This window comes from Bacillus rossius, chromosome 6, assembly GCF_032445375.1.
Source record: "Bacillus rossius redtenbacheri isolate Brsri chromosome 6, Brsri_v3, whole genome shotgun sequence".
Taxonomy (NCBI): Eukaryota; Metazoa; Arthropoda; class Insecta; order Phasmatodea; family Bacillidae; genus Bacillus; species Bacillus rossius.
Window position 1 is genome coordinate 48,650,262 of NC_086334.1, and position 19,268 is coordinate 48,669,529.

Below are 19,268 nucleotides of genomic sequence, written 5' to 3' on the forward strand. Positions count from 1 at the left end.
ATTTGCCCGAGTGTGTAGAGGATATTGGAGTCTATCCTGGAGGTCATTGAACCCGCGAATTTTCCGGGTCTCTACTCATGACTAGGGACAGGTAAAATTCGCGGGTTCAGTGACCTGTAGGATGAACTCCATAGTTCTACGTACACTCGGTCAAATGCCACCCACTCTTTGGCTGCTGTCTTGTGAGACGTTCCAGCGTAGCAGCCTGTGATTCGACAAAGCTTTGGTTGGGTGTTTCTCATTGGCCCAGAGTCATCCAGGTGAGTTGTGAGCCAATAGAAGAGGCAGCACTGAGGTATAACGATTTGTATTTTAGCCTATCACGAAATGAATTCGCGAACTTTTCCGGTCTCTACTCATGACCATTTATCCTGTCTTTTGGTACGGCATAGTAATTATATGACGCGCTCATAAAACAAATAATGACGTACGCCGCGCCAGTATGGGCAACAGCTGCCGAAACGCATTATTTAATAAAGTTGCAGAGACTACAGAATAAGAGTTTTCGTATCGAGGGTGTGTTATTGCCCCGTCAGGGCCATGCACACAGAGCTTAAACCACGAACTTTTGAAGGATTATAACAACACAACTGCTTAGAAATTTTTTGATCAATGTGCAACCAGTAGAAATCCTCTTATTTCTTCTCTTGGGGAACATGATCCAGAATTGCACCGTCAACATAAAATGCCGATTACTAGGGACACCTGTATTTCGCGAATACATTTCGTGTCAAGGTATTTTACAAAACACTGTAGATTTTTCTTGTAATTATTGGCTGTGGTCGGTGAAGGCTGTTTTCCCGCACTTGACGGGGCCAATGAGGACGTAGTTACCGTACTGCTGCACGTCCGCAATTCGCCAAACCTCTAAGAAAAAAGCTACAGTTATGTGTGAAATAGCCTGACATGAGATGTATTCGCGAAATACAGGTGTCCTTACCGATTACGATTCTTCAACAGAGACCGCCATAGACACGCTGTGGTTGGCCGGCTTGTCTACAAACAGAGCGCGGCGTAAAATCCGAGAGCAGTTCGGCCGTTGCTGACAGGTGAGAAAACTTTTACAATGATTTGTTCAACAACAAGCACCTTTAGCTTGTCAAACTGCTAATTCTAAATGGTCCAAAGCACGCAGGTGTATGGTTGCCCCCCGGGGGTTCTCTGCTTGTCGTGTTAGGGCTGTAATAGTAAACCACGTCGTATTTTTCGACTTCCGAGCTATATGTTTCGTTCTTAAAAAAGGTGGGCCAAACAAGAGTGTTCTCACTCTATACTTAAACATTTTTTGAATGTTTTGTTAAAGTCTTAATAATATTATTTTGGATTCATTTTATAAGTACTTGTTTGTGTACCAGTGTTCTTCGTAAATTCGAGGTGAAAATATTTTACAGCGCTTAGTTCAAAATATTTGGGTATATTTTTTATAGCTACACGGTGACATTAAAAAAAATTATTGAAGACACTTAAGGATATGATATTCAATTCCTATAACTAAAAATATATTCTAATTTTAAGCTAATTTTTACTTTTTAAAACATACTATGCATCTATGAAAGCAAATTATTTAAATATATTTCGTTATAAGATCTGGTTACTACAGAGGTTTTACATGTGTGATTTCAATAAGTTTGCAACTAAAAAAAATTTACAAATTTTTTATAACCAGCCAAAGAATGTGACATTTGTCATTGATCAATGAGCATTAGAAAACGGCTTGATGTGCAGGCAAGTTGAGTACAGCCTGTAGTGGAATGAATCCACTAAATAATGGTGGCTCTGGTGATGGTTGGTCCTACAGCCTCGTTTGAACAAGGACCGTTAATAGCTCAGTAATGGTCGCTGATCACGTACCACGTAATAAGCCATCGAGTTACTCCGCTGGCAACACAATCAGTCCCACCTCTGCGTGATTCCTTTTTCTCTTGGTACACAGATGCTTCAGGTGGATTACTGCAGCCGGCCAGCTCGCGTCAGCTCGAAGCTCTGACGCAAAGCTATAGTTACACTGTAAAAAAGTATTTGTACTTTTTACAAGAAAAATCCTTGGAAACCCAGTAGCCAACTATATCACTGGCAGAGCTTTTGTAATATTGCCAATGGTACAAAGCTCTGCCTTGCCATTTTACAAGGGATATCGTTGGAAACTGAGTTTCCAAGGACTAGAGACATGCAAAATTCGCGGATTCATTTCCTGATATGCTACAATTAAAATAATTATACCTTAGCGCTGCTTCTACCACTGGTTCACTGTTAATCTGGAGTAATGAGGGCCAATTAGAGACCCTCACTCATAGAAGTGTCGAATCACAGACACTCAGTCGAGACGACTCACAAGTCAGCAGCCAATGAACAGGTGGCATTTGCCCGAGTGTGTAGAGTGTAGTAGAGTCTATCCTGGAGGTCATTGAACACACGAATTTTGCAGGTCTCTACCAGGACTATACTTGTAAAATAACAATAAAAATAATTTACAGTGTAGGAACTATAAAAAAAACTTGCTGATTCATTTCTTGATATGATAAAGTTAAAATACGTATAACTTTCTGCTACTTCTGCTATTGGCTCACATATCATAGGGAATATTCTTTGCCAATGAGAAATCTTAATAGTTATGAAGTATCGAATCACGGGCTACCAATTTGAGAATTCTCACTGGTCGGCAGCCAATGAACAGATGGCATTTGCTTGAGTGCATACTGTGTTTATCTGTGCGGTCGTTCTTGTTTTGTTCAGACAATCTGTTAATTTTCATCGCTGGATTCATCTGTTTGTCGCTGTGTTGTCCGAGGTTTGTTGTTTGTATTAACAGTTATTGTTGCAACTGTATCGTAGCACACTATGTTCGTCGTTCCATGGAAATCTCTGTACTGTTTAGGAATTTAACATTCATAGGAACCGGAAAAATTCGCGAATTCATTTCGAAATAGGCTTAAATTCAAATACATATATACCTTTCATCTGTCTCTGTTATTGGCTCACGGTTTGTAAGAAATACTCTGGGCCAATGAGAAATGCTCCATCAAAGAAATTTCGAATCACAGACTAACCGGTTAAGACGTCACACAATTCGGCAACCAATTAACAGGTGAACATTTCCCTAAATATTTAGAGGACTGTTGAGTCAATTGTAGAGGTCGCTGACAACGCAAATTTTTCCTAAATTTAAATATTTGACATCAGCTGATTTGGGCTTGTTCTCCCTGTGTTTATGTATTCTTCTTTGATGTCAATTCTTGAATTTTTTTCTATGACATCAAGTGTAAATCATCAGTGGCGTATGTCCGAGGAAATTTTTTGAATTGCAGTTACTCTCAAGACACATTCTTGACAATGACAGGCCTTAGTTCGTGAAGTACATAGCGTATTTAACTTATAACTTCTATAGCGAGTTTCACCTTGGAAATATCTTCCTGACTCTAAAAAGTATTTCCTTTGACGTTTCAGGAAAATAAAGTTAATTTACTTGCAGGTATCATGATAATCAGGAAAACATTAGTTTTTTTTTTACATTTACGTTAGCTAATCAGATAATAATACAAGAAAACATATAGTTTAAAATTTCAGTTTGCTAATGGAATGATTCGATTGTCGCAGATACACGGGCAGCGAATTCTAGCGGTAGGTGCGGAAACTACTTCATGTGATTCGCGTTGAGATATGTAAAAAGTTTTTCACATATTTATCACTCTCGGCGTTATTTTAAAGAACTATACGTTAAATTTATTGTCTGAGTTTTCGTATTATAAGCGTATCTGACACACGACAACACACGAATGAGCTCGTTACCGAAGTTGTGTGTTACACATCATTAGCGAGTAGGCTGAACGACTCTCTCTTTTTTTTTTTAAACCGCTAAGTGTATGATGTCGATGTGAACTATACCATGCTGAAGGGACGTTATACGACCTTACAGTGGTTGGCACACGTCCCAGCGGGCTGCACGCGTCTAGCGGCTTGCAAGCGAATCGCTTGCACCTGCCGCCCGACGGGAAAACAGCTCAAAATACTTCCCGCGGTAAGGGCTATTTTCGTGGGGCGCGAGTGAAGAGGGCAGGGACGCTCCACGCTGGCTGGTAAGACCACGCTACCGCCTCAGGAGCTACTGAACTGGAGTTATTTAAATTCCGCACTTGATAAGTAGAGACTGGAAACAAATTTCGCGGATTCACTGCCAAACCTTTGTATTTCTTATGCTATTGGTTCACCTTTAATCTCAATGACTCAGGGCCAATTTGAAACCACGAATCTAAGAAGTATCGAATCACAATTTACCCCGTAGAGACGCCTCACAGGTCAGCAGCCAATGAACAGGCGACTATTTGCTCAAGTATGCAGAGTACCGTGGAGTCTATCCTGGAGGCCATTGAACTCGTGAATATTTCCAATCCCTAATAATAACGCTTAAAAATTTCTGGACCTGCAAGAAATTGGTCTAAGTCTACAACGTAAGAAATTTTTGGTAAAAAGTATGTGTGCGTCTGTAACGAATTCGTTAAAAAGGCGTATACCTAAAACTGAAATAAAATAAATGCTTGTGATGCTGAATACCACCTGAAAACTGTGGCTGGATAGGAATTTTTGACACAAAAAAAGTACAATATGATTTAGTTCTGAAAAGAAAAAATACCGCTTAACTTCTTTTTTTTTATGATACAGATGACGGCGATGGTTACAATTTCTGCTTGCAAAAATTGTAGTTCTGCTTCCTGACAAAATAAAACATATTTTCAACAAGTTCAGTTCTACATATATCGAAAAGCTGTATAAATTAACTAACAAGACGATTATATGATTGAAAGAGTAGATTTTTTTCTTGATAATACATTAGTAATGGTCTCAGCTTTGCAATTACAATTTCCCAAGTGCCTCATGACTCGATAGCGCACTGGGTGAAACGCCGTCACCATAAACCAAAGCAACACGTGTGCGCAACCTTGTGGTAAAGTCCTCGAGCGACGTTGCTGGTTTGCGAACTTAGTGCAGCAGAGACACAGAGGCGCAATGAAGTGGTGGTCCTTTGATGCAGGCGTACTTGGTCGTCTACTGGCTGACTCAGGCTGTGGGAAGGGCCTTGAGTCTGATTGGCCACTCCCCCACTGTGGAAAACTTCTCACTGGCTGGGCCCCATGCCTGGTCGGTTCACCCATGAGTAGAGACCGGAAAAATTCGCGATAGGCTAAAATACAAATAGTTATACCTCAGTGCTTCCTCTGCTATCGGCTCACAACTCACCTGGATGACTCTGGGCCAATGAAAAACACCCAACCATAGCTTTATCGAATCACAGGCTGCTACGTTGTAACGTCTCAAAACACAGCAGCCAATGAGTGGGTGACATTTGACCGAGTGTACGTAGAACTATGGAGTTCATCCTACAGGTCATTGAACCCGCGAATTTTTCCGGTCTCTACCCATGAGTGGGGGGGCATGTCCATAAAAGTATGTCCCAGATATAAATTTTAATAGTATCAGTTGTAAGCGTTGTAGATTGTTGGTTCAAGGTCACAATTAACTCAAGCAGCTTTAGATAAGCGCGCGCGCGAGTACTGCTTTGTTGTTTTCTCGCTTGCAGCGCCACATACGCTAGATGGCGACTAGAAGAGTGTGAACCTGTAAACTTTATTTTGCAACAGGATGCAGCCCCTCCCCATTGGAATCTCTTTTTACGAAAGTTGCTGAACGTCGAAGTCCATGACCGTTGGATTGGTCGTAATGATCGAGACGACAGGGATCTGTTTCGCTGGCTTGCACGTTCACCTGACATAACGCCATGCGATTTTTTTCCCTTTGCGGCTTTATAAAAGATCCGTCTACGCTCCACCGCTATCTAATGATATTCCAAAGTTGAGACACAGAATTGAAGAGGCGATTGTTTACATTACTCCGGGCGTGTTAACCTAAGTGTGGGAAGAAATGGGCTTTAGGTTGGATGTGTGCCGTATAACTAGAGGTGCACATATTTAACATTTGTAAGAAAATCTAGGTTAGTTTGCCTTCAATTTGATGGATCATGTGTTGTAAATAGTCTAAATTAAACTGTTCTAATATTTTATTGAAACTGAGACCTGGAGTTACGGACATCGTGTATTTTTTTGCGAAAAGATTCCGAGAGCAGTTGAGTGTTAAGCCTCTGAAGTATCGTCTGTGTTTCATTGCAGGTCGAGATTCCTTCATGCTCATGCCTGCTATCTGCACACGGATCTCAGCAACTCTGCGCGGGAGGGAGCGCGTTCCGAACGGCCCGAGCCAATCACGGCATCGGCTTCTCGTGCAGACGGCCGCCAGCTACAAGGACCACCTGCTGTGCGCTGGCATTCCTCACTGCTGTCTAATGAGCGTTCCGATTTTCTCAGGAAAGGTACCAGTCTGTATGCATTAGTATTATGCCTAAGTACCGGTCTCTGCAAACAAAACAAAAATAAAAAAAACTGAAAAAATAAAATAAATAATACGAGTATTTTATTAAATTTATTACTGTTATTGTAATACATTCAAACCAATTATTAGGTTGTTATAACAGTAACTGGGGCCATGCCTATTTCGCGAAAAGATGCCCAGGCCAGCTGAAAGTTAAAACACTGTAGCATCGTATGTGTCCCGTGATTGGGTGAGTTTCCTTCAGGAACACGTCGATTGTTCCAACACCAATCACAGTAGTTCAGTGCGGAAGCAAACGCGTCCTGAGTGGCTCGGTCATGTGAGGCAACGACTTCTCTCGCTGACGGCCGCCAATCACAAGGAAGAAACCGCTGGTGCGCGTATACCTTGTTGCAGTCTAATAGGCATTCAGATTTTTTTTTCGCGAAAACTGCCTGCCTCTTAAATAACTAATCATTAGAGACCGGAAGAATTCGCGAATTCATTTCGCGACAGGCTAAAATACAAATAGTTATGCCTCAGTGCTGCCTCTGCTATTGGCTTACAACTCACCTGAATGACTCTGGGCCAATGAGAAAAACCCGACCAAAGCTTTATCAAATCACAGGCTGCTACGTTGGGATGTCTCACAAGACAGCAGCCAATGAGTGGGTGGCATTTGACCGAGTTTATGTAGAACAATGGAGTTCATCCTGCAGGTCATTGAATCCGCGAATTTTTCCGGTCCCTACTAATCATTTACAATAATTATAGCCACGACTTTTTCTCGAATTCAGTTCACTCCAGGCTAGACTCCACTTGTCTATACGTAATCAAGCCTTCATAGATGGCTAGGAAATAGCCTTTGGCGGGTTACAAGTGATTGGGTAACCATTGCTTCGCCTTGTTTACAACTGGCTCAGGGTCGTCGAGGGCGTGTCAAGAGCACTGCGGGCCAATCACCAACGAGAAGCAGATGTATATGCGCTTCAAGTCTACTTTGATACCCAATGAATCGTCGAAATAATCTTATCTCTATGCATTATACGTAGGGACTGGAAAAATTCGCGGTTTAAATGACCACTAGGATAGACTCCACGATTCTCTATGTACTCGGGCAACTATCACCTGGTCATTGGCTACCGACTCGGGACACCTTTTACTGCGATTCTTATGTTTCTATACTTCTTTTGTTGAGTGTTTGCCATTGGCTCAGAGTCCTTCAGGTAAATTGCGGTCCAATCACTGACGCAGCATTTAGCTAAACGAGTTTGGATTCCATCCTGTCTCGAAAGGAATCCGCGAAATTTTCCGGTCTCTAACTATACGACTCACAAGTTTTCAGTTAAATGACTTCTACAATGTAAAATAAATCAATCTTCAAAATAAAATAAACGTATTTGGAATGAAACGTTGAGAATATAGTTGTGCACGTTTGCATTCCATCACTGCTGCTTAGGTTGGATAGTTAACGCTAGGCAGCAAAGTCTCGAAAAAGCGGCTAGCTGGTATCCAGTCAAAGGCATACTAGTTTTATCTCTAAGGTGTTAACAACTTATCACCTTGCACTCGAATGTTTAAGATAAGTTTGTGTTCCCTGAAACATTTCAACTTATCTGTTTGTTATGTTCGTTTCAAGCAGGCTCTCTCCTGAGGCGCCAGTACTGATAGCTCGGCCGTTAAAAAAACCAATGTATATTTCAAATTTTCTGTTTTGCGTCACTCGGTTGAAGACAAACGAAAGAAATGAAACTCCAAATCGATTACAATGAGATACGCTGTTCAAAAGTACAGAAAATTAGAGCATTTTCAACGAAGAATTTTATCTCAAATAAACGAAGAGTTATCTGTAATTTTAAATAACTAAATCTTCTTAAAATTACGCAGTATTTTGATTTCAGAGTAGTATGTTCGTTCTAAAAAAGGCAAACACACGCGTGGACAAAAGAAAAATTTCTTAATATACCAAAAATATTCTTTTGGATTCATGATTAAACTAAGTGAACTCAGTGTCAGTAAAATTTTCGAAGATCATTGAATATTTTTTGTAACCAGCATTCTTAGTAAATTGAAGGTTAAAAATTTTAACAGTGCACAAAATAAAAAATTTAACGACTCAACACTTGAAAATGAGGGTTCATTTTAAGAGAAAATTTTCCTTCGCGAAATATAGGGACCGTAAAAATTTGCAGAAAAATTTCGTAATAGGTTAAAAAAAACTAAATATGTTTACCCATAAATTTCTTCCGCTATTGACACACAGTTTGTAGGGAATACTCCTAACCCTCAACTAAAGATGTATCGAATCGCGGGCTATAAAGTTTAGACGTCTTACCAATCGGCGGCCAATGAACAGAGGAAATTTTTCCGAGTACGCAGAGGACTGAACAGTCTGTTCTAGAGGTCATTGTAAACGCCAATATGTAAACGCGTCAATACTTTAATTAAAAAATTGGGTTCTCGTTGGTCGTGATCGCTTACGTAGGCCATGGGTTCAATAACCAGGGCCATCGAGAGAAACAAAGGGCCCGGGGGAAAACCGTTTTGCCCCTCCCCCTATTAATTAAACAGCCTTTCAAAAAAACCATCATTTCAAAAATCTCTAAATATTTGAAACGTTACCGTGGCCGTAAGTGCAAATATGCTCTGTGCGTATCGTAGTAGTACTTGTAAAGTTTTAACAATATACTTGTAATTTTCGTGCTAACAGGGGAAACTAAAGCTGAAAAAACAAGTCAAAACTAAACCGGTGCCCCAGGCCAAGGGGATTTTGTCGCCCTTCCCCCTTGTCACGCCCTATCGAAAACTCTGTCAATACCAACTCCCTGGCATGACACGTCACTGAGGCTTGCGTGGAAACGTTTGGAATGCATACCCAGCTCCCGATCGTAGCACGCACTTAAAGAACTGAACTGGAAAAGAGAGTTCGTCTTGGACACCCCTGGAACAAAACCGTGTAAACATTCATACATTAACAAGTTCAAAGCAGACTTCACAAAGGTTTCTGCTGTCCGTCAAGGCAAGCCAGGCGCGTGTTTCAAAATAAACTTCCCTAGTATACACATGGAACTTTCGTCACGTCAGTTTAACTGTGGGAAACATTCCCTCCCAAGTCGAGAATTCATAACGTTGCCGACTGCGATATAAATAACGCCCGACAGAACATGCAGACATGACTGACGATTAGCTTTTTAAATAATTAACTGTAAATGTTGGACCTACCACGTAATACACGATTTATAACACCTTATAAACACCGGGAACTACAAAATAGCGTGTTTGAAATCTGGATCGCGATCAAGGTAATTCCTCCAAATTATTACGTGAAGTAACTCGACGAAACTGGTTTCGTCATAAAATTGAATGTACTGCGTGTTGATATGGTTAAAAAAAAATTGACTGTTGTAGGATGAAAAAAAGAGCCTTGACTAACGAGTGCCAGTAACCTGAAATTATTGATTATTCCTCGCTGCTTAACTGCTTTTCCGAGGAACTGTTAGATATCAGCAGAGCTTTTTGATGGGTTCTATTTCCATATCAATGATCTAAGAATGCTTTAAAACTTAGTAGATATCCACAATCTCCGACTAACGTTCGAAACATGCAAGTCGCTTGAAGATGATTACAATCATACCATAGGAAGATAATTCCCTATGATATGTACCAAACTGTGCGTCGCTTCAAAGAGTGGTCGCCTTGGTTAGCTTAACCCCAGGACTGGCTAGCTTTTAAGATGGGACATTTTTATCACTACATAGTCTGCTTTTGCTCGATATTTATTTAAGTATGTGTAAACAATATAAACTTGATATTATTCCAGTACTTCAGTATATCAATAAACTCCAATATAATTTCCCAACTGTAGTATTTTTAACCATTAAACTAAGATATAATTATCATACATACCTATATTATGTAAAACAGATATTTACTTCAAAAACCTTTGGTAACGTTAAGTAAATAAATGCTTTGAAAATATTTGATTATAATTAATAAAAAAATAACTTTTTTATTTAAAACATTTAAAAATTTAGATTTTAACTAAATTTGTTTCGCGACGAAGTGTATTGTAGATTGTTGAAACATAGCAGTAATATACGGTAACAACAACGGAAGCACGAAGGATTTTAAAAAAAGTTTCAATAACTTACGTATGCGCAGTATATCTTCCTTTTTTGGCATGCAGTGCACACTGTTTAAGGAAGAAAAAAAAACAACAATGACGATATGAGGTGGAAAGTTGACGAAATGGCACGCCCCGAGAGGTTCCTGCAACTTGTTGCTCGACTGATGTATAGAGGCCTGAAAAATTAGCGTTATTATTTCAACATGTTAGAATGTATACCACTATGCGTTTTAACGGAACTTTCTTTGGGTTCTAATTAGGAATCGGACAAATTCACGTTTTATACAATCTTTGGTATAGACTCCTCAGTCATCTGCATACTCGGGCAAATGTCTTCCGTTCATTGACTGTTGACGGGTGAGACGTCTCAACTTGGTAGCCTGTGATTGGACACTTCTCTAGTTGATGGTTTTCTAACTACCCAATATGCTATGTGTCATAGCGGAAGCAGCTTATAGGTGTACATACCAAAATTTTATCCTAACACAAAATGAATTCAAAAATTTTTTCTGTCCCTAGTCATAATTAGTAAACAATCAAAAAAAAAACCAATACAATACCGATATCCGTATGCAATCCAGCCAGAAGGTAGAATTTCTTAGCAGCCAATAAACCAAATTCTTTGACTTGTTTGTGTACAATGTGTAGAGTCCAGACTGACACAAGAAAATAAAACGAATTTCACAGATTTATACTGATGTGGTTCGGAAAGCAATAATGGTCATATCCAGAGAATGGGAAAATAGAGGCTGAATAGGAAAATGATGGAGCTGAAGCACACGGGAAGACTAAGGAGGAGGTGGGAAGATCAGATAGTTAAAGGAGTGCACGAGATGAGGAGGAATGATGGAGTGACTGAGGAAGATGGAAGTAATTTATTGTTCATCCATAGATGGGACCTTTTTGTAGCTAAAAACGAATCAATATTTACTGTAAAACTTTAATGTTGAACAAAACTAAAGGTAAAAAGAAAACGAATATGATGTTCAGTTTGTATTACAAGAATGTAATTTTGAGGGAGAAATTAAAACTAAGAAGACTAATAATGACTAGAGACCCGTGAATTTCGCGGATTCAATGACCTCCAGGATAGACTCCAATATCCTCTACACACTCGGGTAAATGCCAACTGTTCATTGGCTGTTGACTTGTGAGTCTTCTCGACTGGGTGGCCTGTGATTCGACATGTCTATGAGTGAGGGTCTCTTATTGGCCCTCAGTCCTCCAGATTAACAGAGAACCAATGACAGAAGCAGCACTAAGGTATAATTATTTGAATTTTAGCATAACACGAAATGAATCCGCGAAATTCACGGGTCTCTAATAATGACTTAGGACTGGAAAGGAAAGACTCCACGATCCTCTGCATACTTGGGGAAACGTCGCATGTTCATTGACTGCTGACCTGTGAACCGCCTCACTTAGATTGCTTGTAGTTCGCTACTTCTTTGATTGAGGGCATTTAATTGGCCAAGATTCTTCCAGATTAACAATTAACCATTGGCAGAAGAAACACGGAGGTATAACAATTGGAAATTTACCAAATCACGAAATTAATCCGCGAATATTTTCGCTCTCTACTATAGTGTTAAAATTTTGCATCGTTTCTTGGAAAAATATTAAGCTCTATTATCTTCTATAAATCCAAAAAATTGTTTTTTTTTTTATAAGCGGCTTAAGCCGCATTGCACTCTCAGTCCTAGTTGCTTACTGTTACGATTAATGATGGGTTACATTTTTTTTGCAAACATGTTATTGACTTCCGGTACTTAAGCCACACTTTTTTCCGCGAGTTCACTGAGCAGACTCGAGGCACATACATATACATCTTCACGTTGATGATTGGACTACCGTGCTCTTGACACGCCCTTGTCGATTTCGGTCCAGTTATAAAACAAGGAGAACTTTTTAACCAATCACATGGAACCTGCCAAATGATGTGGCCTTCTTTACCGATCAATGAGCACTCTAACAAAGCTTGGTCTGCATAGGGAAGTTGAGTCCAGCCCAGAGTGAAAAGCAACTGTGAAAAAATAGCGGGAGAATAACGCATAAAATAAACTTCAATGTGTGGGTTACGACTTAGCAGTCTGCGAAAGTCCATAGAAATAAAAGTCACACAATTTTTTCAGCGTTGATGGTTTCTGTTAAGCAAAACAAACATATATGTAGTTAACTCTGTCGTTTTCCAACGAAATTGGGATAATGTTCACGCTGAAACTTTATTTTCTATCTTTTGGTGATAAAACCCATCTGGCCGCGAGATCTTTCACACTGAAGGAAAAAAATTTCAGTATCTAACACTTGGGCGAAATTCCAGCTAATTTAGTTGTCACTAGAAGTAGGTGATCGCATCTGAGAGATCAATGTGTTAAAATAAGGACAGTCCCCACAACATACGCAATTTTCTTTGAGATAACAGCAAAGACAGTTATTAGAGAAACCATCCCCCTTGAGTTTACTTTGGCCGACTAATCACTTTGAAGCGCTTGTGTTTCCGGGAATATTTAGATGTTGATAGAGGAAATAAAACTGCAGTTCTAACAACAAAAATAACTGTATTTATTTAAAGTATTCCCCAAACGAAATACAAAAGCTAGCACCAAATAATTCCTTGCAAAGCGATTACATCTCTTCCATCATGTTTCGATGGACTTTTTACATAGCTGTTCTAAACTGAAAGCTCAATAAGATATGCGTACCCTCCTAGATATTATCTTCAACCCCTACAGATACAAAAAAGGAAAACGAATGAAAGCTCTTCCCCCATTAACAAATGCTACAGGTTTAGTAATGTAACACTTTTAGTTTATCATGTAATATGAATCATTAAACGGATTGAAACTTATTTTATATGTCTTTAGGCATAGAGTTCAATTTCCTAAAATACTCTTATCTATTCTTTATGCAAACACTAGGAGAGTGGGAGAGTGCTACAACTAGAGAAAACTAAATGCAAAGCTTGTAATAAACTGCAAACATACAAGTAGTTTTGTAATAAAACATACAAGTTATATTTTAAAATATAAAATCACATATTTTTGACGTGAAAATTCTTTACTGAGGGGGCTACAATTTTCGAGCGTTACGAAAATTCCGATCGCATGAGGGGAATAGGTACGTGATGGGGGAACTGGTAGAGTAGGAGAGTGCTTCAGCGGCGACGGCACTCCAATGCATGTACTAGCGGTCTAATGGGAAGATGACAAAAGGGTAGGGGGATAGGTACGTAGCGGAGCATGCTAGATGCTAGTTGTAACGGCCGGAAGGGGAGACGGCAGGGGGAGGTAGAAATGACGCAGCAGTGATGCTACGGAATTCTCGTAACGCTTCTTGTGTTTAACTAGTCCTCATTTTTCGCAACGGCTGACGATTAACGCTGCCATATTTATTTATTTTTAATTTAAAGAATCTACAATTTATTTATTCAAGTGTAAAAAAGTAATTGATTTGTGCAATTGACTTTATAATTATCATTCATTTTTATATGGTTAGTTTGATCGGAAATGAAAGTAATTTATCTCAATCTATACCAAAAAAGCAAGAAACGTGGACTCCACGCGCACAATTTTATTTAAAAAAACTATACGTCAAAGAAACTAGTATTCTTTTCATTATTTATGAAAAATATATTTTCGTAGAACCAACAGCTCTAGTCAATTATCTGTTCTCAATATTTATGAGCAATGCAGTCCACTTTAGACATTTAGAATATTTACTAGTGCGTGAAGAGAAAGTTGGTGTGCGCCGTGTTTTGAATTATATGTTGACAGTGGGTCAGTTTGTGAAACTACTTTCTATTTTAGAATATAAGTTCTGGTAGGAAATACACGCCTTTTAAACTGTAAGATAATTTTCCTCGCAAACCTAGTTTGAACTATACTTTATAGTAGTTCATTAGTTTTTGAATACTTATTTTTTTAAGTTGGAATTATTTATTTTTATTACTATAAATTATAATGTATTAAAGGATATTTGAGCATTTATAAAGTTTAGTTTGGAATAACAATGTTCGTGTGAGGTAATATAATGATCAACCATGCAGGTCCGCCATTTTTTCGAAATTTCTGAGACTTCTACAGATGAAAGCACCATGCACCATGAAAGCACAATATAAAAAAAGTTATGGTATCCACAAAACTGTTTTTGCAAGATCAATTTAAATTAATTTTAAAAATGGGTTAATTACAATTATTTTGGAGTTCTCATCTGAAGTTAAGACAGGGATGAGTTTTTTAATTTGGTTTACGGTTATTGGCAAGTTAACTTAGTTCTGAATTTTTGCATCCAAGTAGGAAAAGAAGAGAGAGGTAAAAATTTTGGAAATTTTGTACAGTAATAATAAACTTAACTAACACTTTGTATAATATATTTTTTCCTGTACTATTCATTTGAAATAATGATGAGAACGTATAAAATATCTTAAATTAATGGAGTTTAATGTAATAAGGTTAAATTATTTAATTATTTTAATAATAGCTTTAACCATAAGAAATTAATGTGTAAAGGTAAACGATGCACCGAACTAATGAAGTAGGCACAAGTTTAAAATTTTTTAAACAATATTATTCTTCCTCGTGGAATTAAAATGTAGTGTTATTTTATCAAGGTAAAACAAGAGTTATAAAATCAGATACTTAATCTATACTAAAAAATTAAAATAGCTGGCGCAGTACCACATTAAGAAATATTATTCTTAAATTGTTTGTTATGAAATTAATCTTTTATGCAACTGGAAATTTATTTGGTTATTTCTTTAGTAATTTGTTTGGCATTAATCAAAATGGTAAGATATTAGCAATATGGGTTATTACTAGTGGTAAGAAGGAAATAATATAATAACTGGCCCAGTTGTAAGCAAATATTAAAATAAACTTATAGTTTAAAAATACTAACGAAAACAACTTTTATTATTGAATAAGCTAATAATTAAAAAGTTAAATTTAAATTCCAGGTTTTTTGTCCAACAGGAGAGTATTTTGAAGAATAAAATTTCAAATTTGATGCAAGCTTATTACTTTGTTCGTAATAATGTTACTAGCCGTATTTTTTCATCACACCTTGTAAGCATCTAGAACTGTACACTTATTAAGTTCTACTAAAAGTTATTGTGTTATTGTGTTGTCAGTTGGGAAATGTGTAAGAGAGACTACGGTTAATTTGATTAGTGTGCAATTATTGACAGCAAATGTAACGTCAGATATTGATACCACAATTTCCAGATTACTGGAGGAACTTTAATGAATTCCTAATAAACTTGACTCTTGGTCATTGAAAAGTCAGTCACTGATTGCTGTTACGGCGTTTCATTTTATTTTCAGCCAAATATGTCCTATTATTCTGTGTTATTTTCACTGTTGTAACCTAACAGAATACAAAATGTTTCATTTTCTCTTTCAAAACAGTCAACAGGAGAATGGAAAGTTCGGCGAAGCCAGGAGGCGATCGGCAATCCAAATATTTTCTGTCCTTCGCCTTACTTTGGGTCAGCACTTAGAAGCAGCCTGGGCAAACACTTGCACAAAAGCTCCGCGAACGATTTAACACACTTAGAAACTACCAGAGTAAATACATGGTTTGGTGGTCCGTGACAAACTTAGGAACCCTCATCCCTGGCAGGTCTCACCCATTTCACTCCCTCGTGCTGTTTCTGTGCTGAGCTGGAAAAAAAATTGATTGGTTGCTGGCGAAATGTTGCGAGCCATGGCTAGCTGGCTAACTCTATGTACGTTCTTAGGCCAATTTAGATACCTACAAAATATGCATTATTATTTAGAAATATGCTATAATCCATACATCTATACATTTTTAACTGCGTTCTCATTGGTAGGAACTGGAAAATCTCCAGGATGGAGTCCTCGATTTCTTCCGCACACTCGGGCAAACATCGCCTGTCCTTTGGCCGCTGACCTGTGATGCGTCTCAACTGGGTAACTCATGATTCGATACTTCTTCGGCTGAGGGTATCTAATATTTCAAGATTCCTCCAGATCAACAGTGAACCAATAGCAAAATGAACACGAATGTATAAGAATCTGTATTTTAGAAAATCACGAAATGAAACCGCGAATTTTTTTTTTCGGTCTCTATACTCGTCAGATAATGGTTAGTTTCGACACGCTCCGAGAAACCATTGGCATCATCACAAAAACCAGGTGACCCAATCACATTCAATCCTGACGGAAAGTAAATTGTAGCAGCAAATGGATAAACGACTCTCAATATTTAGGCAGATATTGTAATAGGAACAATATAGGAAACTCTTATGTGATGTCAGGGAACCTGGCGGCGTGGAGTGTGACTACACGATGTGTTTTAAGTGCGTCGGAGTAATGGTATCTAGCGGCGTGGAGTGAAAATAGCTTGGAAGCAATGCAGTAAATTGTCTTGCGCTTTGCCAATTATAATTTGCAAGAGTTTCCCATATTGTAGTAACACGATATTTGGTTTACGTACTAGAGTTTGAAGTTCTTCCTGGGGAAGGAAGTATAGTATACGCCAATCACCAACCTCAACCACACCAGTCCCTCTATTCGATTCACGTATAGTTAAGATTATAATAACTCCTTATTTTATGTCGTTAGTCCGGTGGGCTCACAAACAAGTCTTTCCTGAAACCATCCATTTTGGAGGTATGGTTTTTAAACCCCTGATCCCAGGGGCCGATTTTTACTGGCGCCAAGCCACCGAGGCCAGACATTTGTTGAGCTTTTTTCCTCAAACGGGAAGCAACTTGTGAAAGTGTGTGTGTGTGTATATATATAAATAGAAATAATTACTTAACCGCAATCGAACGTTTTCGTTTTTCATGTCGTTAGCAGAAAGGACAACTGCCCAGAACAAATTAATAAGATGTTTGCTTAGGTGCAACGTTGGGACTTAAAAATAAAACTTTGTTTTTATGCTTGATAGAATTTGTGTTTTTAAATTGACAATTAAATAGACTTAATTATTATATATTAGTCTACCACGACAAAGGAAAAAATATATATATAATAAATCATCGCAGATAAGCATGATTGCTGATAAATATTTATAATTCATTCCCGAGAAGAAAATTTGCTTCTGAGGAACCAATACGCTCTGTTTGTCCTACCGGTCGAGAAAAGCCGATATGGCCCCGTTCTGCAGAAACTCCCATTGACGTAGGTAGCACACTAAACATAGCAATAATCGTTACAAAGGCCACGTTAATATTCCATTTTCTGATCATTACTTTTATTTTACGGATTTTCCTGTTCATTTATCACGAAAGTTCTCTTGAATTTGCTGTTGGGTCACATAATTTTTCACCACGAAATTTGCTGAAATTAATTTTACAGTTACTATTCCATAATTTTTATTTAATATCTGCAGAGAAAATTTGAAAACAAAATCATAAAATGATATAGAGAGATATCATGTTTAATTTACAGGAAAAATCCCTCAAATAATTGCAATGGCAAGGAAATTAACCAAACAACATCTCGCGTGAGGATGGTTTTAAGAACTTTGCTGACCGCATCTGTCCCTACATACAAATCAACCAGCCCACGCACTGATCCACGGACGTGCAAAAATGTTTAGCGGAATAAAAACGGCCACTTGGACGAAACGAGGTTATCAGAATCACTGCCATTAATTATCGCACAGGTGACGTCGCTGTCAGAAACGTTGAATGATCACTCGACGAAGCCTGTGGTACACAACAGTTTCATGGCCACTGCACGTGGCAATTCAAAATATGTGCTGCGTCACGCCTGCCGCTGTGGAGACTTTAAAGCTTGCATATTTACTTGTAAAAAAATATTTATTTTTAGAAAACATTTCGTATACAGGTAAATTGTGTGTAAGGTGTGCGTGCGTGTGAAAGCGCGTGTTTTGAGTTATGTGTGTTTAGATTTTCGTTCTACAAAATGTTTTATGTGTTTACAGTGGCAACCTTCTTTTTGAACGTTCAACAGGAGTAACAATTCGAACAATGTGAATTTATTAGAAAACAGACAAATTTATGTATAACACTGAACACATTAAATACCCGAGATAACATAAAATAGTTCATGCTCGAAAACAAGCTTGAAAACTGCGTTTTTATAACACCTCGTTTATGAGTTTTTTTTTGTAATATATTATATTCTTAGTCAGTAGAATAAACAAATATAATCACATATTAATACAGATTCTTGCACCAAAATGTTTTGTTACCCATAAATGTGGTGAATGACGAATAAGTGCTGATTTCGAATAATTGGTATCGCCCAACTACATATTTACCCAAAAAAATAAGGTGACGCGCAAGTAGTATCAGATAATTATCAGTAAGTACTTTATGTTAGTTCCTCTTTTTATCTATTTCTATTTCTCTTTATCTGTATATAACTCTATATATATCTAGCTCTATACCTCTCTGTATATCTAAATATCTATATCTCTCTCTATCACTCTGTATTTCTTTATCACTTTCTATATCTATATTCCTCTCTATCTCACTACGTCACTCTCTGCCTCTCTTTCTTCCTCTCGCTTTCTCTATATCTATCTCTCTTTATCTCTCTATCTCTCTCTCGACTCGCACGCCACCATTATTATTCGGATAAAGAGATAAAAATAAAGGGTTTGAAATATAGAGAATTATACACCTGTAATTGTATAGAGATAGATATATAAGATAAACATAGATATATAGACAAAAATGTTTATATATAGTGAGATTTAGAGAAATATAGATAGAGATAGGGATATTGAGAGATATCGAGTGAATGGAGATATGAATATAAAGAGATAAAGATATATTAAGAGATATATA

General features: G+C 37.9%; 1 protein-coding gene across 4 annotated transcripts in view; it reads right to left on the bottom strand.

Annotated features, from left to right (window-relative positions):
* LOC134533159 (3',5'-cyclic-AMP phosphodiesterase-like) overlaps positions 1–19,268 on the bottom strand; it is a 779,555-nt gene that overhangs the window by 416,166 nt on the left and 344,121 nt on the right. The gene's annotated exons all lie outside the window — the stretch shown is intronic.